Below are 24,957 nucleotides of genomic sequence, written 5' to 3' on the forward strand. Positions count from 1 at the left end.
AGCATAAAATACAAAATAAACAGAACAGTTTTTCCATCGTATAAAACGAATAATTGCTACCGGTGTGAAAATTATGGTGATTTCTCCGTTCCGGGCAGCCTAGGCTTCACTCTAGGGCATTGCTCCACCAGATCGAATAGTTCGGACCTTAGAAGTCAACGCCAGAAGCATAAAATACAGAATAAATAAAACAGTTTTTCCATCGTACAAAACGAATAATTGCTACCATGTGAACGTTATGGTCATTTCTACGTTCCGAGCAACCTAGGCTTCACTCTAGGGCGTTGCTCCACCAGATCGAATGGCTAGGTCCTTAGAAGTCAACGCCAGAAGCATAAAATTCGATATAAATACAACAGCTTTTCCATCGTATAAAACGAATAATTGCAACCAGTGTTGAAGTTATGGTCATTTCTACGTTCCCGGCAACCTAGGCTTCACTCTAGGGCGTTGCTCGACCAGATCGAATAGCTAGGGCCTTAGAAGTCAACGCCTGAAGTATAAAATACAATAAAAATGCAACAGTCTTTCCATCCTATAACAGGAATAACTGCAACCCGTGTGAAAGTGATGGTCATTTCTACGTTCAAGGCAACCTAGGATTCACCCTAGGGCGTAGTTCCACCAGATAGAATAGTTAGGGCCTAAGAAGTCAACACCAGAAGCTTAAAACGCTATATAAATACAACAGCTTTTCCAACATATAAAACGGATAATTGCAACCAGTGTGAAGGTAATGGTCATTTCTACGTTCCGGGCAACTTAGGCGTCACCCTAGGGCGTTGCTCCACCACATCTAATAACAACGACCTTAGAAGTCAGCCCCAGATGAATAAAATACATAAAAGATACAACAGCTTTTCCATCGCATAAAACGAATAATTGCAACCAGTGTGAAAGTTATGGTCATTTCTACGTTCCGGGCAACATAGGCTTCACTCTAGGGCGTTGCGCCACCAGATCGAATAGTTAGGGCCTTAGAAGTCAACGCCAGAAGCATAAAATACGATATAAATACAACAGCTTTTCAATCGTATAAAACGGATAATTGCAACCAGTGTGGAAGTTATGGTCATTTCTACGTTCCGGGCAACCTAGGCTTCACTCTAGGGCGTTGTTCCACCAGATGGAATTGTTAGGGCCTAAGAAGTCAACGCCAGAAGCATAAAACACTATATAAATACAACAGTTTTTCCATCATATAAAAAGGAATGATAGCAACCAGTGTGAAAGTTATGGTCATTTCTACGTTCCGGGGAACATAGGCTTCACTCTAAGGCGTTGCGCCACCAGATCGAATAATTAGGGCCTTAGAAGTCAACGCCCGAAGCATAAAATACAAAATAAATAAAACAGTTTTTCCATCGTATAAAACGAATAATTCCAACCAGTATGAAAGTTAACGTCATTTCTACTTTCCGGGCAACATAGGCTTCACCCTAGGGCGTTGCTCCAACAGATCGAATAGTTAGGGCCTTAGAAATCAACGCCCCAAGCATAAAATACAAAATAAATAGAACAGTTTTTCCATCGTATAAAACGAATAATTGCTACCAGTGTGAAAGTTATGGTCATTTCTACGTTACGCGCAACCTAGGCTTCAGCCGAGGGCGTTGTTCCACCAGATGGAATAGTTAGGGCCTAAGAGTTCAACGCCAGAATCATAAAATACGATATAAATACAACAGCTTTTCTATCGTATAAAACGAATAATTGCAACCAGTGTGGAAGTTATGGTCATTTCTACGTTCCGGGCAACCTAGGCTTCACTCTAGGGCGTTGTTCCACCAGATGCAATAGTTAGGGCCTAAGAAGTCAACGCCAGAAGCATAAAACACTATATAAATACAACAGTTTTTCCATCATATAAAACGAATAATTGCAACCAGGATGAAAGTTATTGTCATTTCTACTTTCCGGGCAACCTAGGCTTCACCCTAGGGCGTTGCTCCAACAGATCGAATAGTTAGGGCCTTAGAAATCAACGCCCCAAGCATAAAATACAAAATAAATAGAACAGTTTTTCCATCGTATAAAACGAATAATTGCAACCAGTGTGGAAGTTATGGTCATTTCTACGTTCCGGGCAACCTAGGCTTCACTCTAGGGCGTTGCTCCACCAAATCGAATAGTTAGGGCCTTAGAAGTCAACGCCCGAAGCATAAAATACAAAATAAATAAAACAGTTTTTCCATCGTATAAAACGAATAATTGCAACCAGTATGAAAGTTAACGTCATTTCTACTTTCGGGGCAACATAGGCTTCACCCTTGGGTGTTGCACCAACAGATTGAATAGTTAGGCCCTTAGAAGTCAACGCCCGAAGCATAAAATACAAAATAAACAGAACAGTTTTTCCATCGTATAAAACGAATAATTGCTACCGGTGTGAAAGTTATGGTGATTTCTCCGTTCCGGGCAGCCTAGGCTTCACTCTAGGGCATTGCTCCACCAGATCGAATAGTTCGGGCCTTAGAAGTCAACGCCAGAAGCATAAAATACAATAAAGATGCAAAGGTTTTTCCATCGTATAACAGGAGTAACTGCAAACAGTGTTAAAGTAATGGTCATTTCCATGTTCCGGGCAACCAAGTCTTCACTCTAGGGCGTTGTTCCACCAGATCGAATAGTTAGGGCCTAAGAAGTCAACGGCAGAAGAATAAAATACAATATAAGAACAAAAGCTTTTCCATCGTATAAAATGAATAATTGCAAACATTGTGAAAGTAATGGTCATTTCTACGTTCCGCGCAACCTAGGCTTCACCCAAGGGCGTTGTTCCACCAGATGGAATAGTTAGGGCCTAAGAAGTCAACGCCAGAAGCATAAAATACGGTATAAATACAACAGCTTTTCCATCGTATAAAACGAATAATTGCAACCAGTGTGGAAGTTATGGTTATTTCTACGTTCCCGGCAACCTAGGCTTCACTCTAGGGCGTTGCTCGACCAGATCGAATAGCTAGGGCCTCAGAAGTCAACGCCTGAAGTATAAAATACAATAAAAATGCAACAGTCTTTCCATCCTATAACAGGAATAACTGCAACCCGTGTGAAAGTGATGGTCATTTCTACGTTCCAGGCAACCTAGGATTCACCCTAGGGCGTAGTTCCACCAGATAGAATAGTTAGGGCCTAAGAAGTCAACGCCAGAAGCTTAAAACGCTATATAAATACAACAGCTTTTCCAACATATAAAACGGATAATTGCAACCACGATGAAAGTAATGGTTATTTCTACTTTCCGGGCAACCTAGGTTTCACCCTGGGGCGTTGCTCCAACAGATTGAATAGTTAGGGCCTTAGAAGTCAATGCCCGAAGCATAAAATACAATATAAATACAACAGTTTTTCCATCGTATAAAACGAATAATTGCAACCAGTATGAAAGTTATCGTCATTTCTACTTTCCGGGCAACCTAGGCTTCACCCTAGGGTGTTGCACCAACAGATTGAATAGTTAGGGCCTTAGAAGTCAACGCCCGAAGCATAAAATACAAAATAAACAGAACAGTTTTTCCATCGTATAAAACGAATAATTGCTACCGGTGTGAAAGTTATGGTGATTTCTCCGTTCCGGGCAGCCTAGGCTTCACTCTAGGGCATTGCTCCACCAGATCGAATAGTTCGGGCCTTAGAAGTCAACGCCAGAAGCATAAAATACAGTAAAGATGCAAAGGTTTTTCCATCGTATAACAGGAATAACTGCAAACAGTGTTAAAGTAATGGTCATTTCCATGTTCCGGGCAACCAAGTCTTCACTCTAGGGCGTTGTTCCACCAGATCGAATAGTTAGGGCCTAAGAAGTCAACGGCAGAAGAATAAAATACAATATAAGAACAAAAGCTTTTCCATCGTATAAAATGAATAATTGCAAACATTGTGAAAGTAATGGTCATTTCTACGTTCCGCGCAACCTAGGCTTCACCCAAGGGCGTTGTTCCACCAGATGGAATAGTTAGGGCCTAAGAAGTCAACGCCAGAAGCATAAAATACGATATAAATACAACAGCTTTTCCATCGTATAAAACGAATAATTGCAACCAGTGTGGAAGTTATGGTCATTTCTACGTTCCCGGCAACCTAGGCTTCACTCTAGGGCGTTGCTCGACCAGATCGAATAGCTAGGGCCTTAGAAGTCAACGCCTGAAGTATAAAATACAATAAAAATGCAACAGTCTTTCCATCCTATAACAGGAATAACTGCAACCCGTGTGAAAGTGATGCTCATTTCTACGTTCCAGGCAACCTAGGATTCACCCTAGGGCGTAGTTCCACCAGATAGAATAGTTAGGGCCTAAGAAGTCAACGCCAGAAGCTTAAAACGCTATATAAATACAACAGCTTTTCCAACATATAAAACGGATAATTGCAACCAGGATGAAAGTAATGGTTATTTCTACTTTCCGGGCAACCTAGGTTTCACCCTGGGGCGTTGCTCCAACAGATTGAATAGTTAGGGCCTTAGAAGTCAATGCCCGAAGCATAAAATACAATATAAATACAACAGTTTTTCCATCGTATAAAACGAATAATTGCAACCAGTATGAAAGTTATCGTCATTTCTACTTTCCAGGCAACCTAGGCTTCACCCTAGGGCGTTGCACCAACAGATTGAATAGTTAGGGCCTTAGAAGTCAACGCCCGAAGCATAAAATACAAAATAAACAGAGCAGTTTTTCCATCGTATAAAACGAATAATTGCTACCGGTGTGAAATTTATGGTGATTTCTCCGTTCCGGGCAACCTAGGCTTCACTCTAGGGCATTGCTCCACCAGATCGAATAGTTAGGGCCGTAGAAGTCAACGCAAGAAGCATAAAATACAAAATACATAAAACAGTTTTTCCATCGTATAAAACGAATAATTGCTACCAGAGTGAAATTTATGGTCACTTCTACGTTCCGCGCAACCTAGGCTTCACCCTAGGACGCTGTTCCACCAGATGGAATAGTTAGGGCCTAAGAAGTCAACGCCAGAAGCATAAAATACGATATATATACAACAGCTTTTCCATCGTATAAAACGAATAATTGCAAGCAGTGTGGAAGTTATGGTCATTTCTACGTTCCGTGCAACCTAGGCTTCACTCTAGGGCGTTGCTCGACCAGATCGAATAGCTAGGGCCTTAGAAGTCAACGCCCGAAGCATAAAATACAAAATAAATAGAACAGTTTTTTCATCCTATGAAACGAATAATTGCTACCAGTGTGAAAGTTATGGTCATTGCTACGTTCCGCGCGACCTAGGCTTCACCCAAGGGCGTTGTTCCACCAGATGGAATAGTTAGGGCCTAAGAAGTCAACGCCAGAAGCATAAAATACGATATAAATACAACAGCTTTTCCATCGTATAAAACGAATTATAGTAAGCAGTGTGAAAGTTATGGTCATTTCTACGTTCCGGGAAACCTAGGCTTCACTCTAGGGCGTTGCTCCTCCAGATCGAATAGTTAGGGAATTAGAAGGCAACGCCCGAAGCATAAAATACAAAATAAATAAAACAGTTTTTCCATCGTATAAAACGAATAATTGCAACCAGTGCGGAAGTTATGGTCATTTCTACGTTCCGGGCAACCTAGGCTTCACTCTAGGGCGTTGTTCCACCAGATGCAATAGTTAGGGCCTAAGAAGTCAACGCCAGAAGCATAAAACACTATATAAATACAACAGCTTTTCCGCCATATAAAACGAATAATTGCAACCAGGATGAAAGTTAATGTCATTTCTACTTTCCGGGCAACCTAGGCTTCACCCTAGGGCGTTGCTACAACAGATTGAATAGCTAGGGCCTTAGAAGTCAATGCCCGAAGCATAAAATACAATATAAATACAACAGTTTTTCCATCGTATAAAACGAATAATTGAAACCAGTATGAAAGTTAACGTCATTTCTACTTTCCGGGCTACCTATGCTTGACCATAGGGCGCTGCACCAACAGATTGAATAGTTAGGGCCTTAGAAGTCAACGCCAGAAGCATAAAGTACAATAAAGATGCAAAAGTTTTTCCATCGTATAACAGGAATAACTGCAAACAGTGTGAAAGTCATGGTCATTTCTACGTTCCGGGCAACCTCGGCTTCACTCTAGGGCGTTGCGGCACCAGATCGAATAGTTAGGGCATTAGAAATCAACCCCCGAAGGATGAAATACAAAATAAATAATTCAGTTTTTCCATCGCATAAAACCAGTAATTGCAACCAGTGTGAAGGTAATGGTCATTTCTACGTTCCGGGCAACTTAGGCGTCACCCTAGGGCGTTGCACCAACAGATTGAATAGTTAGGGCCATAGCAGTCAACGCCCGAAGCATAAAATACAAAATAAATAGAACAGTTTTTCCAACGTATAAAAAGAATAATTGCTACCGGTGTGAAAGTTATGGTCATTTCGCCGTTCCGGGCAATCTAGGCTTCACTCTAGGGCGTTGCTCCACCGGATCGAATAGTTAGGGCCTTAGAAGTCAACGCCAGAAGCATAAAATACAAAACAAATAAAACAGTTTTTCCATCGTATAAAACGAATAATTGCAACCAGTGTGGAAGTTATGGTCAGTTCTGCTTTCCGGGCAACCTAGGCTTCACCCTAGGGCGTTGCTCCAACAGATTCAGTAGCTAGGGCCTTAGAAGTCAATGCCCGTAGCATAAAATACAATATAAATACAACAGCTTTTCCATCGTATAAAACGGATAATTGCAACCAGTATGAAAGTTAACGTCATTTCTACCTTCCGCGCAACATAGGCTTCACCCTTGGGCGTTGCACCAACAGATTGAATAGTTAGGGCCTTAGAAGTCAACGCCCGAAGCATAAAATACAAAATAAATAGAACAGTTTTTCCATCGTATAAAACGAATAATTGCAACCAGTGTGAAGCTAATGGTCATTTCTACGTTCCGGGCAACTTAGGCGTCACCCTAGGGCGTTGCTCCACCACATCTAATAGCAACGGCCTTAGAAGTCAGCCCCAGATGAATAAAATATATAAAAGATGCCACAGCTTTTCCATCGTATAAAACGAATAATTGCAACCAGTGTGAAAGTTATGGTCATTTCTACGTTCCGGGCAACATAGGCTTCACTCTAGGGCGTTGCGCCACCAGATCGAATAGTTAGGGCCTTAGAAGTCAACGCCAGAAGCATAAAATACGATATAAATACAACAGCTTTTCCATCGTATAAAACGAATAATTGCAACCAGTGTGGAAGTTATGGTCATTTCTACGTTCCGGGCAACCTGGGCTTCACTCTAGGGCGTTGTTCCACCAGATGGAATAGTTAGGGCCTAAGAAGTCAACGCCAGAAGCATAAAACACTATATAAATACAACAGTTATTCCATCATATAAAACGAATGATAGCAACCAGTGTGAAAGTTATGGTCATTTCTACGTTCCGGGCAACATAGGCTTCACTCTAGGGCGTTGCGCCACCAGATCGAATAGTTAGGGCCTTAGAAGTCAACGCCCGAAGCATAAAATACAAAATAAATAAAACAGTTTTTCCATCGTATAAAACGAATAATTGCAACCAGTATGAAAGTTAACGTCATTTCTACATTCCGGGCAACATAGGCTTCACCCTTGGGCGTTGCGCCACCAGATTGAATAGTTAGGGCCTTAGCAGTCAACGGCAGAAGAATAAAATACAATATAAATACAAAAGCTTTTCCATCGTATAAAATGAATAATTGCAAACATTGTGAAAGTAATGGTCATTTCTACGTTCCTGCCAACCTAGGCGTCACTCTAGGGCGTTGCTCCACCACATCTAATAGCTACGGCCTCAGAAGTCAACCGCAGATGAATAAAATACAATAAAGGTGCCACAGCTTTTCCATGGTATAAAACGAATAATTGCTACCAGTGTGAAAGTTACGGTCATTGCTACGTTCCGCGCAACCTAGGCTTCACCCAAGGGCGTTGTTCCACCAGATGGAATAGTTAGGGCCTAAGAAGTCAACGCCAGAAGCATAAAATACAGAATAAATAAAACAGTTTTTCCATCGTATAAAACGAATAATTGCAACCAGTGTGGAAGTTATGGTCATTTCTACGTTCCGGGCAACCTAGGCTTCACTCTAAGGCGTTGCTCGACCAGATCGAATAGCTAGGGCCTAAGAAGTCAACGCCAGAAGCATAAAACACTATATAAATACAACAGCTTTTCCAACATATAAAACGGATAATTGCAACCAGGATGAAAGTTATGGTCATTTCTACTTTCCGTGCAACCTAGGTTTCACACTGGGGCGTTGCTCCAACAGTTTGAATAGTTAGGGCCTTAGGAGTCAATGCCCGAAGCATAAAATACAATATAAATACAACAGTTTTTCCATCGTATAAAACGAATAATTGCAACCAGTATGAAAGTTAACGTCATTTCTACTTTCCGGGCAACCTAGGCTTCACCCGAGGGCGTTGCACCAACAGATTGAATAGTTAGGGCCTTAGAAGTCAACGCCCGAAGCATAAAATACAAAATAAACAGAACAGTTTTTCCATCGTATAAAACGAATAATTGCTACCGGTGTGAAAGTTATGGTGATTTCTCCGTTCCGGGCAGCCTAGGCTTCACTCTAGGGCATTGCTCCACCAGATCGAATAGTTCGGGCCTTAGAAGTCAACGCCAGAAGCAAAAAATACAAAATGAATAAAACAGTTTTTCCATCGTATAAAACGAATAATTGCTACCAGTGTGAAATTTATGGTCATTTCTACGTTCCGTGCAACCTAGGCTTGACTGTAGGGCGTTGCTCGATCAGATCGAATAGCTAGGGCCTTAGAAGTCAACTCCCGAAGCATAAAATACAAAATAAATAGAACAGATTTTCCATCGTATAAAACGAATAATTGCTACCAGTGTGAAAGTTATGGTCATTTCTACGTTCGAGGCAACCTAGGCTTCACTCTAGGGCGTTGTTCCACAAGATCGAATAGTTAGGGCCTAAGAAGTCAACGCCAGAAGCATAAAATACAATATAAATATAACAGTTTATCCATCGTATAAAACGAATAATAGCAACCAGTGTGAAAGTTATGGTCTATTCTACGTTCCGGGCAACCTAGGCTTCACTCTAGGGCGTTGCTCCACCAGATCAAACAGTTAGGGCCTTTGATACCAACGCCCCGAGCATTAAATACAAAATAAATAGAACAGTTTTTCCATTGTGTAAAACGAATAATTGCTACCAGTGTAAAAGTTATGGTCATTTCTACGTTCCGGGCAACGTGGGCTTCACCCTAGGCCGTTGTTCAACCAGATCGAATAGCTAGGGCCTAAGAAGCGAACGCCAGAAGCATAAAATGCAATAAAAATACAACAGTTTTTCCATCGTATAGCAGGAATAATTTGCAACCAGTGTGATAATAGTGCTCATTTCTACGTTCCGGGCAACCTAGGTTTCACTCCAGGGCGTTGCTCCACCAGGTCGAATAGTTACGGCCTAAGAAGTCAACGCCAGAAGCATAAAATACGATAAAGATGCAAAAGCTTTTCCATCGTATAACAGGAATAACTGCAAACAGTATGAAAGTACTGGTCATTTCTACGTTCCGGGTAACCTAGGTTTCACTCTAGGGCGTTGCTCCACCAGATCGAATAGCTCGGGACTTAGAATTCAACGCCATAAGAATAAAATACACTATAAGTACAACAGTTTTTCCATCGTATAAAATGAATAATTGCAACCAGTGTGAAAGTTATGGTCATTTCTACATTTCGCGCAACCTTGGCTTCACTCTAGGGCGTTGCTCCACCTGATCGAATACTTAGGGCCTTAGAAGTCAACGCCCGAAGCATTAAATACAAAATAAATAGAACAGTTTTTCCATCGTGTAACAGGAATAACTGCAACCAGTGTGAAAGTTATGGTCATTTCTACTTCCCGGGCAACCTAGGCTTCACTCTAGGGCGTTGCTCCACCAGATCGAATAGTTAGGGCCTTAGAAGTCAGTTCCCGAAGCATAAAATGCAAGATAAATAGAACAGCTTTTCCATTGTATAAAACGAACAACTGCAACCAGTGTGAAAGTACTGGTCATTTCTACGTTCCGGGCAACCTAGGCTTCACTCTAGGGCGTTGCTCCACCAGATCGAATAGTTAGGGCCTTAGAAGTCAACGTCCGAAGCATAAAATGGAAAATAAATAGAACAGTTTTTCCACTGCATAAAACGAATAACGGGAACCAGTGTGAAAGTACTGGTCATTTCTACGTTCCGGGTAACCTAGGTTTCACCCTAGGTCGATGCTCCACCAGATCGAATAGCTTGGGACTTAGAATTCAACGCCAGAAGGATAAAATAAAATATAAGTACAACGGTTTTTCCATCGTATAAAATGAATAATTGCAGACATTGTGAAAGTAATGGTCATTTCTACGTTCCGGTCAGCCTAGGCGTCACTCTAGGGCGTTGCTCGACCACATCTAATAGGTACGGCCTTAGAAGTCAACGCCAGGAGCATAAAATACAATATAAATACAACAGCTTTTCCATCGTATAAAATGAATAATTGCAGACATTGTGAAAGTAATGGTCATTTCTACGTTCCGGTCAACCTAGGCTTCACTCTAGGGCGTTGCTCCACCAGATCGAATAGTTAGGTCCTTAGAAGTCAACGCCAGAAATATAAAATACGATAAAGATGCAACAGTTTTTCCATCGTATAAAACGAATAATTGCAATCAGTGTGAAAGTTATGATCATTTCTACATTCCGAGCAACCTAGGCTCCACTCTGGGGCGTTGCTCCACCAGATCGAATAGATAGGTCCTTAGAAGTCAACGCCAGGAGCATAAGATACGATATAAATACAACAGCTTTTCAATCGTATAAAAGGAATAATTGCAAACAGTGTGAAAGTAATGGTCATTTCTACGTTCCGGGCAACCAAGGCTTCACTCTACGGCGTTGTTCCACCAGATCGAATAGTTAGGGCCTAAGAAGTCAACACCAGAAGAATAAAATACAAAATAAATACAACAGCCTTTACACCGTATAAAACGAATAACTGCAACCTGTGTGAAGGTTATGGTCATATCTACGTTCCGGGCAACCTAGGCTTCACTGTCGGGCGTTGCTCCACCAGATCGAAATGTTAGGGCCTAAGAAGTCAACGACCGAAGCATAAAATACGATATAAATACAACAGCATTTCCATCGTATTAAATGAATAATTGCAAACAGTGTGAAAGTAGTGGTCATTTCTACGTTCCGGGCAACCTAGGCTTCACTGTATGGCGTTCTTCCACCACATCGAATAGCTACGGCCTCAGGAGTCCACGCCTGAAGCTTAAAATACAATAAAAATACAACAGTCTTTTCATCGTATAACAGGAATAATTGCAACAAGCGTGAAAGTAATGATCATTTCGGCGTTTCGGGCATCCTAGACTTAACTCTGAGGCATTGCTCCACCAAATCGAATAATTAGTGCCTTAGAAGTCAACGCCAGAAGCATAAAATACAATATAAATACAAGAGTTTTTCCATCGTATAAAACGAATAATTGCAACCAGTATGAAACTTATGGTCATTTCTACGTTCCGGGCAACCGAGGCTTCACTGTGTGGCGTCTTCCACCACATCGAATAGCTACGGCCTCAGAAGTCAACGCCTGAAGTACTTAATACAATAAAAATACTACAGTCTTTCCATTCTACAACAGGAATAATTGCAACCCGTGTAAAAGTGATGGTCATTTCTACGTTCGAGGCAACCTAGGCTTCACTCTAGGGCGTTGTTCCACAAGATCGAATAGTTAGGGCCTAAGAAGTCAACGCCAGAAGCATAAAATACAATATAAGTATAACAGTTTATCCATCGTATAAAACGAATAATAGCAACCAGTGTGAAAGTTATGGTCTATTCTACGTTCCGGGCAACCTAGGCTTCACTCTAGGGCGTTGCTCCACCAGATCAAACAGTTAGGGCCTTTGATACCAACGCCCGGAGCATTAAATACAAAATAAATAGAACAGTTTTTCCATTGTGTAAAACGAATAATTGCTACCAGTGTAAAAGTTATGGTCATTTCTACGTTCCGGGCAACGTGGGCTTCACCCTAGGCCGTTGTTCAACCAGATCGAATAGTTAGGGCCTAAGAAGCGAACGCCAGAAGCATAAAATGCAATAAAAATACAACAGTTTTTCCATCGTATAGCAGGAATAATTTGCAACCAGTGTGATAATAGTGCTCATTTCTACGTTCCGGGCAACCTAGGTTTCACTCCAGGGCGTTGCTCCACCAGGTCGAATAGTTAGGGCATTAGAAATCAACGCCCGAAGCATAAAAGACAAAATAAATAATACAGTTTTTCCATCGTATAAAACGAATAATTGCAACCAGTGTGGAAGTTATGGTCATTTCTACGTTCCGGGCAACCTAGGCTTCACTCTAGGGCGTTGCTCCACCAGATCGGATAGTTAGGGCCTTAGAAGTCTACGCCCGAAGCATAAAATACAAAATAAATAAAACAGTTTTTCCATCGTATAAAACGAATAATTGCAACCAGTGTGAAGGTTATGGTCATTTCTACTTTCCGGGCATCCTAGGCTTCACCCTAGGGCGTTGTTCCACCAGATCGAACAGTTAGGGCCTAAGAAGTCAACGCCAGAAGCATAAAATACAATATAAATATAACAGTTTTTCCATCGTATAAAACGAATGATAGCAACCAGTGTGAAAGTTATGGTCATTTCTACGTTCCGGGCAACCTAGGCTTCACTCTAGGGCGTTATGCCACCAGATCGAATAGTTAGGGCCTTAGTAGTCAACGCCCGAAGCATTAAATACAAAATAAATAGAACAGTTTTTCCATCGTGTAACAGGAATAACTGCAACCAGTGTGAAAGTTATGGTCATTTCTACTTCCCGGGCAACCTAGGCTTCACTCTAGGGCGTTGCTCCACCAGATCGAATAGTTAGGGCCTTAGAAGTCAGTTCCCGAAGCATAAAATGCAAGATAAATAGAACAGCTTTTCCATTGTATAAAACGAACAACTGCAACCAGTGTGAAAGTACTGGTCATTTCTACGTTCCGGGCAACCTAGGCTTCACTCTAGGGCGTTGCTCCACCAGATCGAATAGTTAGGGCCTTAGAAGTCAACGTCCGAAGCATAAAATGGAAAATAAATAGAACAGTTTTTCCACTGCATAAAACGAATAACGGTAACCAGTGTGAAAGTACTCGTCATTTCTACGTTCCGGGTAACCTAGGTTTCACCCTAGGTCGATGCTCCACCAGATCGAATAGCTTGGGACTTAGAATTCAACGCCAGAAGGATAAAATAAAATATAAGTACAACGGTTTTTCCATCGTATAAAATGAATAATTGCAGACATTGTGTAAGTAATGGTCATTTCTACGTTCCGGTCAGCCTAGGCGTCACTCTAGGGCGTTGCTCGACCACATCTAATAGGTACGGCCTTAGAAGTCAACGCCAGGAGCATAAAATACAATATAAATACAACAGCTTTTCCATCGTATAAAATGAATAATTGCAGACATTGTGAAGGTAATGGTCATTTCTACGTTCCGGTCAACCTAGGCGTCACTCTAGGGCGTTGCTCGACCACATCTAATAGCTACGGCCTTAGAAGTCAACGCCAGGAGCATAAAATACAATATAAATACAACAGCTTTTCCATCGTATAAAATGAAAAATTCCAGACATTGTGAAAGTAATGGTCATTTCTACGTTCCGGTCAACCTAGGCGTCACTCTAGGGCGTTGCTCCACCAGATCAAACAGTTAGGGCCTTTGATATCAACGCCCGAAGCATTAAATTCAAAATAAATAGAACAGTTTTTCCATTGTATAAAACGAATAATTGCTACCAGTGTAAAAGTTATGGTCATTTCTACCTTCCGGGCAACCTAGGCTTCACCCTAGGCCGTTGTTCCACCAGATCGAATAGTTAGGGCCTAAGAAGTGAACGCCAGAAGCATAAAATACGATAAAGATGCAACAGTTTTTCCATCGTATAAAACGAATAATTGCAACCAGTGTGAAAGTTATGGTCATTTCTACGTTCCGGGCAACCTAGGCTTCACTCTAGGGCGTTGTTCCGCCAGATCGAATAGTTAGGGCCTAAGAAGTGAACGCCAGAAGCATAAAATACAATATAAATACAACAGTTTTTCCATCATATAAAACGAATGATAGCAACCAGTGTGAAAGTTATGGTCATTTCTACGTTCCGGGCAACCTAGGCTTCACTCTAGGGTGTTGCTCCACCAGATGGAATAGCTAGGGAGTTAGAATTCAATGCCAGAAGCATAAAATGCAATATAAATATAACAGCTTTTCCATCGTATAAAACGAATAATAGCAACCAGTGTGAATGTTATGGTCATTTCTACTTTCCGGGCAACCTAGGCTTCACTCTAGGGCGTTGCTCCACCAGATCGAATAGTTATGGCTTTAGAAGTCAGCGCCCGAAGCATAAAATGCAATATAAACAGAACAGTTTTTCCATCGTATAAAACGAATAATTGCTACCGGTGTGAAAGTTAAGGTGATTTCTCCGTTCCGGGCAGCCTAGGCTTCACTCTAGGGCATTGCTCCACCAGATCGAATAGTTCGGGCCTTAGAAGTCAACGCCAGAAGCATAAAATACGATATAAATACAACAGTTTTTCCATCGTATAAAACGAATGATAGTAACCAGTGTGAAAGTTATGGTCATTTCTACGTTCCGGGCAACCTAGGCTTCACTCTAGGGCGTTGCACCAACAGATTGAATAGTTAGGGCCTTAGAAGTCAACGCCAGAAGCATAAAGTACAATAAAGATGCAAAAGTTTTTCCTACGTATAACAGGAATAACTGCAAACAGTGTGAAAGTTATGGTCATTTCTACGTTCCGGGCAACCTCGGCTTCACTCTAGGGCGTTGCGGCACCAGATCGAATAGTTAGGGCCTTAGAAATCAACGCCCGAAGCATAAAATACAAAATAAATAATACAGCTTTTCCATCGTATAAAACGAATAATTGCAACCAGTGTGGAAGTTATGGTCATTTCTACTTTCCGGGCAACCTAGGCTTCACTCTAGGGCGGTGCTCCACCAGATCAAGTAGTTAGGGCCTAAGAAGTCAACGCCAGAAGCATAAAATACAACATAAATACAACAGTTTTTCCATCGCATATAATGTATATTTGCAAACAGTGTGAAAGTAATGGTCATTTCTACGTACCGGGCAACCTAGGCTACACTCTCGGGTGTTGCTCCACCAAATCGAATAGCTAGGGCCTTAGAAGTGAACGCCAGAAGCATAAAATACAATAAAGATGCAAAAGTTTTTCCATCGTATAACAGGAATAACTGCAAACAGTGTTAAAGTAATGGCCATTTCCATGTTCCGGGCAACCAAGTCTTCACTCTAGGGCGTTGTTCCACCAGATCGAATAGTTAGGGCCTAAGAAGTTAACGCCAGAAGAGTAAAATACAATATAGGTACAAAAGCTTTTCCATCGTATAAAATGAATAATTGCAAGCATTGTGAAGGTAATGGTCATTTCTACGTTCCGGCCATCCTAGGCGTCACTCTAGGGCGTTGCTCCACCAGATCGGATAGTTAGGGCCTTAGAAGTCTACGCCCGAAGCATAAAATACAAAATAAATAAAACAGTTTTTCCATCGTATAAAACGAATAATTGCAACCAGTGTGAAGGTTATGGTCATTTCTACTTTCCGGGCATCCTAGGCTTCACCCTAGGGCGTTGTTCCACCAGATCGAACAGTTAGGGCATAAGAAGTCAACGCCAGAAGCATAAAATACAATATAAATATAACAGTTTTTCCATCGTATAAAACGAATGATAGCAACCAGTGTGAAAGTTATGGTCATTTCTACGTTCCGGGCAACCTAGGCTTCACTCTAGGGCGTTATGCCACCAGATCGAATAGTTAGGGCCTTAGTAGTCAACGCCCGAAGCATAAAATACAAAATAAATAAAACAGTTTTTCCATCGTATAAAACGAATAATTACAACCAGTATAAAAGTTAACGTCATTTCTACTTTCCGGGCAACATAGGCTTCACCCTTGGGCGTTGCACCAACAGATTGAATAGCTAGGGCCTTTGAAGTCAACGCCCGAAGCATAAAATACAAAATAAATAGGACAGTTTTTCCATCGTATAAAACGAACAATTGATACCGGTGTGAAAGCTATGGTCACTTCTCCGTTCCGGGCAACCTAGGCTTCACACTAGGGTGTTGCTCCACCAGATCGAATAGTTAGGGCCTTAGAAGTCAACGCCAGAAGCATAAAATACAAAATAAATAAAACAGTTTTTCCATCGTATAAAACGAATAATTGCTACCAGTGTGAAATTTATGGTCATTTCTACGTTCCGCGCTACCTAGGCTTCACTCTAGGGCGTTGCTCCTCCAGATCGAACAGTTAGGTCCTTAGAAGTCAACGCCAGAAGCATAAAATACGATATAGATACAACAGCTTTTCCATCGTATAAAACGAATAATTGCAACCAGTGTGGAAGTTATGGTCATTTCTACGTTCCGGGCAACCTAGGCTTCACTCTAGGGCGTTGCTCGACCAGATCGAATAGCTAGGGCCTTAGAGGTCAACGCCTGAAGTATAAAATACAATAAAAATGCAACAGTCTTTCCATCCTATAACAGGAATAACTGCAACCCGTGTGAAAGTGATGGTCATTTCTACGTTCCCGGCAACCTAGGCTTCACCCTAGGGCGTTGTTCCACCAGATCGAACAGTTAGGGCCTAAGAAGTCAACGCCAGAAGCATAAAATACGATAAAGATGCAACAGTTTTTCCATCGTATAAAACGAATAATTGCAATCAGTGTGAAAGTTATGGTCATTTCTACATTCCGAGCAACCTAGGCTTCACTCTAGGGCGTTGCTCCACCAGATCAAATAGTTAGGTCCTTAGAAGTCAACGCCAGAAATATAAAATACGATAAAGGTGCAACAGTTTTTCCATCGTGTAAAACGAATAATTGCAATCAGTGTGAAAGTTATGGTCATTTCTACATTCCGAGCAACCTAGGCTCCACTCTGGGGCGTTGCTCCACCAGATCGAATAGTTAGGTCCTTAGAAGTCAACGCCAGGAGCATAAAATACAATATAAATATAACAGTTTTTCCATCGTATAAAACGAATGATAGCAACCAGTGTGAAAGTTATGGTCATTTCTACGTTCCGGGCAACCTAGGCTTCACTCTAGGGCGTTATGCCACCAGATCGAATAGTTAGGGCCTTAGTAGTCAACGCCCGAAGCATAAAATACAAAATAAATAAAACAGTTTTTCCATCGTATAAAACGAATAATTACAACCAGTATAAAAGTTAACGTCATTTCTACTTTCCGGGAAACATAGGCTTCACCCTAGGGCGTTGCACCAACAGATTGAATAGCTAGGGCCTTTGAAGTCAACGCCCGAAGCATAAAATACAAAATAAATAGGACAGTTTTTCCATCGTATAAAACGAACAATTGATACCGGTGTGAAAGCTATGGTCACTTCTCCGTTCCGGGCAACCTAGGCTTCACACTAGGGTGTTGCTCCACCAGATCGAATAGTTAGGGCCTTAGAAGTCAACGCCAGAAGCATAAAATACGATATAAATACAACAGCATTTCCATCGTATTAAATGAATAATTGCAAACAGTGTGAAAGTAGTGGTCATTTCTACGTTCCGGGCAACCTAGGCTTCACTGTATGGCGTTCTTCCACCACATCGAATAGCTACGGCCTCAGAAGTCCACGCCTGAAGCTTAAAATACAATAAAAATACAACAGTCTTTTCATCGTATAACAGGAATAATTGCAACAAGCGTGAAAGTAATGATCATTTCGGCGTTTCGGGCATCCTAGACTTAACTCTGAGGCATTGCTCCACCAAATCGAATAATTAGTGCCTTAGAAGTCAACGCCAGAAGCATAAAATACAATATAAATACAAGAGTTTTTCCATCGTATAAAACGAATAATTGCAACCAGTATGAAACTTATGGTCATTTCTACGTTCCGGGCAACCGAGGCTTCACTGTGTGGCGTCTTCCACCACATCGAATAGCTACGGCCTCAGAAGTCAACGCCTGAAGTACTTAATACAATAAAAATACTACAGTCTTTCCATTCTACAACAGGAATAATTGCAACCCGTGTAAAAGTGATGGTCATTTCTACGTTCGAGGCAACCTAGGCTTCACTCTAGGGCGTTGTTCCACAAGATCGAATAGTTAGGGCCTAAGAAGTCAACGCCAGAAGCATAAAATACAATATAAATATAACAGTTTATCCATCGTATAAAACGAATAATAGCAACCAGTGTGAAAGTTATGGTCTATTCTACGTTCCGGGCAACCTAGGCTTCACTCTAGGGCGTTGCTCCACCAGATCAAACAGTTAGGGCCTTTGATACCAACGCCCGGAGCATTAAATACAAAATAAATAGAACAGTTTTTCCATTGTGTAAAACGAATAATTGCTACCAGTGTAAAAGTTATGGTCATTTCTGCGTTCCGGGCAACGTGGGCTTCACCCTAGGCCGTTGTTCAACCAGATCGAATAGTTAGGGCCTAAGAAGCGAACGCCAGAAGCATAAAATGCAATAAAAATACAACAGTTTTTCCATCGTATAGCAGGAATAATTTGCAACCAGTGTGATAATAGTGCTCATTTCTACGTTCCGGGCAACCTAGGTTTCACTCCAGGGCGTTGCTCCACCAGGTCGAATAGTTACGGCCTAAGAAGTCAACGCCAGAAGCATAAAATACGATAAAGATGCAAAAGCTTTTCCATCGTATAACAGGAATAACTGCAAACAGTATGAAAGTACTGGTCATTTCTACGTTCCGGGTAACCTAGGTTTCACTCTAGGGCGTTGCTCCACCAGATCGAATAGCTCGGGACTTAGAATTCAACGCCATAAGAATAAAATACACTATAAGTACAACAGTTTTTCCATCGTATAAAATGAATAATTGCAACCAGTGTGAAAGTTATGGTCATTTCTACATTTCGCGCAACCTTGGCTTCACTCTAGGGCGTTGCTCCACCTGATCGAATACTTAGGGCCTTAGAAGTCAACGCCCGAAGCATTAAATACAAAATAAATAGAACAGTTTTTCCATCGTGTAACAGGAATAACTGCAACCAGTGTGAAAGTTATGGTCATTTCTACTTCCCGGGCAACCTAGGCTTCACTCTAGGGCGTTGCTCCACCAGATCGAATAGTTAGGGCCTTAGAAGTCAGTTCCCGAAGCATAAAATGCAAGATAAATAGAACAGCTTTTCCATTGTATAAAACGAACAACTGCAACCAGTGTGAAAGTACTGGTCATTTCTACGTTCCGGGCAACCTAGGCTTCACTCTAGGGCGTTGCTCCACCAGATCGAATAGTTAGGGCCTTAGAAGTCAACGTCCGAAGCATAAAATGGAAAATAAATAGAACAGTTTTTCCACTGCATAAAACGAATAACGGTAACCAGTGTGAAAGTACTGGTCATTTCTACGTTCCGGGTAACCTAGGTTTCACCCTAGGTCGATGCTCCACCAGATCGAATAGCTTGGGACTTAGAATTCAACGCCAGAAGGATAAAATAAAATATAAGTACAACGGTTTTTCCATCGTATAAAATGAATAATTGCAGACATTGTGTAAGTAATGGTCATTTCTACGTTCCGGTCAGCCTAGGCGTCACTCTAGGGCGTTGCTCGACCACATCTAATAGGTACGGCCTTAGAAGTCAACGCCAGGAGCATAAAATACAATATAAATACAACAGCTTTTCCATCGTATAAAATGAATAATTGCAGACATTGTGAAAGTAATGGTCATTTCTACGTTCCGGTCAACCTAGGCGTCACTCTAGGGCGTTGCTCGACCACATCTAATAGCTACGGCCTTAGAAGTCAACGCCAGGAGCATAAAATACAATATAAATACAACAGCTTTTCCATCGTATAAAATGAAAAATTGCAGACATTGTGAAAGTAATGGTCATTTCTACGTTCCGGTCAACCTAGGCGTCACTCTAGGGCGTTGCTCCACCAGATCAAACAGTTAGGGCCTTTGATATCAACGCCCGAAGCATTAAATACAAAATAAATAGAACAGTTTTTCCATTGTATAAAACGAATAATTGCTACCAGTGTAAAAGTTATGGTCATTTCTACCTTCCGGGCAACCTAGGCTTCACCCTAGGCCGTTGTTCCACCAGATCGAATAGTTAGGGCCTAAGAAGTGAACGCCAGAAGCATAAAATACGATAAAGATGCAACAGTTTTTCCATCGTATAAAACGAATAATTGCAACCAGTGTGAAAGTTATGGTCATTTCTACGTTCCGGGCAACCTAGGCTTCACTCTAGGGCGTTGTTCCGCCAGATCGAATAGTTAGGGCCTAAGAAGTGAACGCCAGAAGCATAAAATACAATATAAATACAACAGTTTTTCCATCATATAAAACGAATGATAGCAACCAGTGTGAAAGTTATGGTCATTTCTACGTTCCGGGCAACCTAGGCTTCACTCTAGGGTGTTGCTCCACCAGATGGAATAGCTAGGGAGTTAGAATTCAATGCCAGAAGCATAAAATGCAATATAAATATAACAGCTTTTCCATCGTATAAAACGAATAATAGCAACCAGTGTGAATGTTATGGTCATTTCTACTTTCCGGGCAACCTAGGCTTCACTCTAGGGCGTTGCTCCACCAGATCGAATAGTTATGGCTTTAGAAGTCAGCGCCCGAAGCATAAAATGCAATATAAACAGAACAGTTTTTCCATCGTATAAAACGAATAATTGCTACCGGTGTGAAAGTTAAGGTGATTTCTCCGTTCCGGGCAGCCTAGGCTTCACTCTAGGGCATTGCTCCACCAGATCGAATAGTTCGGGCCTTAGAAGTCAACGCCAGAAGCATAAAATACGATATAAATACAACAGTTTTTCCATCGTATAAAACGAATGATAGTAACCAGTGTGAAAGTTATGGTCATTTCTACGTTCCGGGCAACCTAGGCTTCACTCTAGGGCGTTGCACCAACAGATTGAATAGTTAGGGCCTTAGAAGTCAACGCCAGAAGCATAAAGTACAATAAAGATGCAAAAGTTTTTCCATCGTATAACAGGAATAACTGCAAACAGTGTGAAAGTTATGGTCATTTCTACGTTCCGGGCAACCTCGGCTTCACTCTAGGGCGTTGCGGCACCAGATCGAATAGTTAGGGCCTTAGAAATCTACGCCCGAAGCATAAAATACAAAATAAATAATACAGCTTTTCCATCGTATAAAACGAATAATTGCAACCAGTGTGGAAGTTATGGTCATTTCTACTGTCCGGGCAACCTAGGCTTCACTCTAGGGCGGTGCTCCACCAGATCAAGTAGTTAGGGCCTAAGAAGTCAACGCCAGAAGCATAAAATACAACATAAATACAACAGTTTTTCCATCGCATATAATGTATATTTGCAAACAGTGTGAAAGTAATGGTCATTTCTACGTACCGGGCAACCTAGGCTACACTCTCGGGTGTTGCTCCACCAAATCGAATAGCTAGGGCCTTAGAAGTGAACGCCAGAAGCATAAAATACAATAAAGATGCAAAAGTTTTTCCATCGTATAACAGGAATAACTGCAAACAGTGTTAAAGTAATGGTCATTTCCATGTTCCGGGCAACCAAGTCTTCACTCTAGGGCGTTGTTCCACCAGATCGAATAGTTAGGGCCTAAGAAGTTAACGCCAGAAGAGTAAAATACAATATAGGTACAAAAGCTTTTCCATCGTATAAAATGAATAATTGCAAGCATTGTGAAGGTAATGGTCATTTCTACGTTCCGGCCATCCTAGGCGTCACTCTAGGGCGTTGCTCCACCAGATCGGATAGTTAGGGCCTTAGAAGTCTACGCCCGAAGCATAAAATACAAAATAAATAAAACAGTTTTTCCATCGTATAAAACGAATAATTGCAACCAGTGTGAAGGTTATGGTCATTTCTACTTTCCGGGCATCCTAGGCTTCACCCTAGGGCGTTGTTCCACCAGATCGAACAGTTAGGGCATAAGAAGTCAACGCCAGAAGCATAAAATACAATATAAATATAACAGTTTTTCCATCGTATAAAACGAATGATAGCAACCAGTGTGAAAGTTATGGTCATTTCTACGTTCCGGGCAACCTAGGCTTCACTCTAGGGCGTTATGCCACCAGATCGAATAGTTAGGGCCTTAGTAGTCAACGCCCGAAGCATAAAATACAAAATAAATAAAACAGTTTTTCCATCGTATAAAACGAATAATTACAACCAGTATAAAAGTTAACGTCATTTCTACTTTCCGGGCAACATAGGCTTCACCCTTGGGCGTTGCACCAACAGATTGAATAGCTAGGGCCTTTGAAGTCAACGCCCGAAGCATAAAATACAAAATAAATAGGACAGTTTTTCCATCGTATAAAACGAACAATTGATACCGGTGTGAAAGCTATGGTCACTTCTCCGTTCCGGGCAACCTAGGCTTCACACTAGGGTGTTGCTCCACCAGATCGAATAGTTAGGGCCTTAGAAGTCAACGCCAGAAGCATAAAATACAAAATAAATAAAACAGTTTTTCCATCGTATAAAACGAATAATTGCTACCAGTGTGAAATTTATGGTCATTTCTACGTTCCGCGCTACCTAGGCTTCACTCTAGGGCGTTGCTCCTCCAGATCGAACAGTTAGGTCCTTAGAAGTCAACGCCAGAAGCATAAAATACGATATAGATACAACAGCTTTTCCATCGTATAAAACGAATAATTGCAACCAGTGTGGAAGTTATGGTCATTTCTACGTTCCGGGCAACCTAGGCTTCACTCTAGGGCGTTGCTCGACCAGATCGAATAGCTAGGGCCTTAGAGGTCAACGCCTGAAGTATAAAATACAATAAAAATGCAACAGTCTTTCCATCCTATAACAGGAATAACTGCAACCCGTGTGAAAGTGATGGTCATTTCTACGTTCCCGGCAACCTAGGCTTCACCCTAGGGCGTTGTTCCACCAGATCGAACAGTTAGGGCCTAAGAAGTCAACGCCAGAAGCATAAAATACGATAAAGATGCAACAGTTTTTCCATCGTATAAAACGAATAATTGCAATCAGTGTGAAAGTTATGGTCATTTCTACATTCCGAGCAACCTAGGCTTCACTCTAGGGCGTTGCTCCACCAGATCAAATAGTTAGGTCCTTAGAAGTCAACGCCAGAAATATAAAATACGATAAAGGTGCAACAGTTTTTCCATCGTGTAAAACGAATAATTGCAATCAGTGTGAAAGTTATGGTCATTTCTACATTCCGAGCAACCTAGGCTCCACTCTGGGGCGTTGCTCCACCAGATCGAATAGTTAGGTCCTTAGAAGTCAACGCCAGGAGCATAAAATACGATATAAATACAACAGCTTTTCAATCGTATAAAAGGAATAATTGCAAACAGTGTGAAAGTAATGGTCATTTCTACGTTCCGGGCAACCAAGGCTTCACTCTACGGCGTTGTTCCACCAGATCGAATAGTTAGGGCCTAAGAAGTCAACACCAGAAGAATAAAATACAAAATAAATACAACAGCCTTTACACCGTATAAAACGAATAACTGCAACCTGTGTGAAGGTTATGGTCATATCTACGTTCCGGGCAACCTAGGCTTCACTGTCGGGCGTTGCTCCACCAGATCGAAATGTTAGGGCCCAAGAAGTCAACGACCGAAGCATAAAATACGATATAAATACAACAGCATTTCCATCGTATTAAATGAATAATTGCAAACAGTGTGAAAGTAGTGGTCATTTCTACGTTCCGGGCAACCTAGGCTTCACTGTATGGCGTTCTTCCACCACATCGAATAGCTACGGCCTCAGAAGTCAACGCCTGAAGTATAAAATAAAATAAACATACTACAGTATTTCCATTCTATAACAGGAATAATTTGCAACCAGTGTGATAATAGTGGTCATTTCTACTTTCCGGGCAACCTAGGCTTCACCCTAGGGCGTTGCACGAACAGATTGAATAGTTAGGGCCTTAGAAGTCAACGCCAGAAGCATAAAATACGATATAAATAGAACAGTTTTTCCATCGTATGAAACGAATAATTGCTACCAGTGTGAAAGTTATCGTCATTTCTACGTACCGGGCAACCTAGGCTACACTCTAGGGCGTTGCTCTACCAGATCGAATAGTTAGGGCCTATGAAGTGAACGCCAGAAGCATAAAATGCAATAAAAATACAACAGTTTTTCCATCGTCTAGCAGGAATAATATGCAACCAGTGTGATAGTAGTGGTCATTTCTACGTTCCGGGCAATCTAGGTTTCACTCCAGGGCGTTGCTCCACCAGATCGAATAGTTACGGCCTAAGAAGTCAACGCCAGAAGCATAAAATACGATAAAGATGCAACAGTTTTTCCATCGTATAAAACGAATAATTGCAACCAGTGTGAAAGTTATGGTCATTTCTACATTCCGAGCAACCTAGGCTTCACTCTAGGGCGTTGTTCCACCAGATCGAATAGTTAGGGCCTAAGAAGTGAATGCCAGAAGCATAAAATACGATATAAATACAAAAGCTTTTCCATCGTATAAAAGGAATAATTGACATCAGTACGAAACTTATGGTCATTTCTACGTTCCGGGCTACCTAGGCTTCACTGTATGGCGTTCTTCCACCACATCGAATAGCTACGGCCTCAGAAGTCAACGCCTGAAGTATAAAATACAATAAAAATACAACAGTCTTTTCATCGTATGACAGGAATAATTGCAACAAGCGTGAAAGTAATGATCATTTCGGCGTTTTGGGCATCCTAGGCTTAACTCTGAGGCATTGCTCCACCAGATCGAATAGTTAGGGCCAAAGAACTCAACGCCAGAAGCATAAAATACAATATAAATACAACAGCTTTGCCATCGTATAAAATGAATAAT

The sequence above is a fragment of the Calliopsis andreniformis genome, unplaced genomic scaffold (genome assembly GCF_051401765.1).
Source record: "Calliopsis andreniformis isolate RMS-2024a unplaced genomic scaffold, iyCalAndr_principal scaffold0015, whole genome shotgun sequence".
Lineage (NCBI taxonomy): Eukaryota > Metazoa > Arthropoda > Insecta > Hymenoptera > Andrenidae > Calliopsis > Calliopsis andreniformis.